Source organism: Cantharellus anzutake (genome assembly GCF_015039405.1).
Source record: "Cantharellus anzutake strain C23 chromosome Unknown EI90scaffold_199, whole genome shotgun sequence".
NCBI classification, from domain to species: domain Eukaryota; kingdom Fungi; phylum Basidiomycota; class Agaricomycetes; order Cantharellales; family Hydnaceae; genus Cantharellus; species Cantharellus anzutake.
This window is the reverse complement of record NW_024067149.1, coordinates 84,552-85,669: the sequence shown is the minus strand read 5'-3', so window position 1 is coordinate 85,669 and position 1,118 is coordinate 84,552.

Sequence of the window (1,118 nt, the reverse complement as noted above, 5' to 3'; positions counted from 1 at the left end):
CGGGAACTCCGGTTACAATGGATGAGATGACCTCCACTCACAAGACCCTGGGAATCATCACAGCAAAATTAAATAAGGCTACCACACTCTTACCACCAGCAACTTTGCAGAATATGGTAGGTGAGAAACTCGTTTGAAGGTCAGCCAAGCTTTTCTAATTGCAAGTCCAATCTAGTCGGTGACGCTTCACACAACTTTAGGCGAGATCAAAGTACTTTTTGTTTATTCCTATCCTAGTGGGGACTTGACATTCACCCATTCCCAGTGCGAAATTTTCTGCGAAACAGTTCCAAAGGCGGCAGAAGTATGCGTGCTCACCTTTGCTGAGGAGAAATTCTCGCGTTTATACCCTATTCGCAGAATTTCCTCGCACTCTGCGCTTCGGGCTCGTACAATGACTGCTTGTTTCATCGGTAAGCGACTTTGTGGTTGTACAGTGTATGTATCCCTGGCCTGATTTTTTGTGGAAGGAATATCAGGAATTTTATGATACAGACGGGTGATCCAACTGGAACTGGGAAAGGCGGGCAATCTATCTGGGGCCGTCCTTTTACGGACGAGATCAGGTCAACGCTGAAGTTCAACGCTAGGGGAATCATTGCCATGGCCAATATGGGTTCGGACACCAACAAATCACAATTCTTCGTAAATACAAGTTTTGTCATTTGCGTAGAAGCTTATTCTGCTTTTTGCTGCTAGATCACGTATTCCAAACAACCACATTTAGAAGGGAAATATACGATATTTGGGAGGTGAGTGGGAGAAACCATAATCTCTCTTGTTGCTCGATCACCGATCGTTCCGGGTTAAGAGTCATTGATGGGATGGACACTCTGGATGCAATGGAGAAGGATCCCGTAAACGAGAAGAACCGACCCCTCCGCGAGATTCGTTTGACACATGTAAGAGAGTCCTCGGGCATTTTTATGGTTCAGTGTTAGAGTTCATCGCATGCTTTGCAGATAACAATACATGCTAACCCAATCGCAAACAACGCTGCACAATAATGACTCATTGGAAACTTGGTCAAATGTTCTACCGTTTCAGCAAACCAGCCAGCTCCTTTTGTAATTCTCGTTGTCGTCTTGCTTTTTCTAGGCTGTCAATGCTTCGAAGGT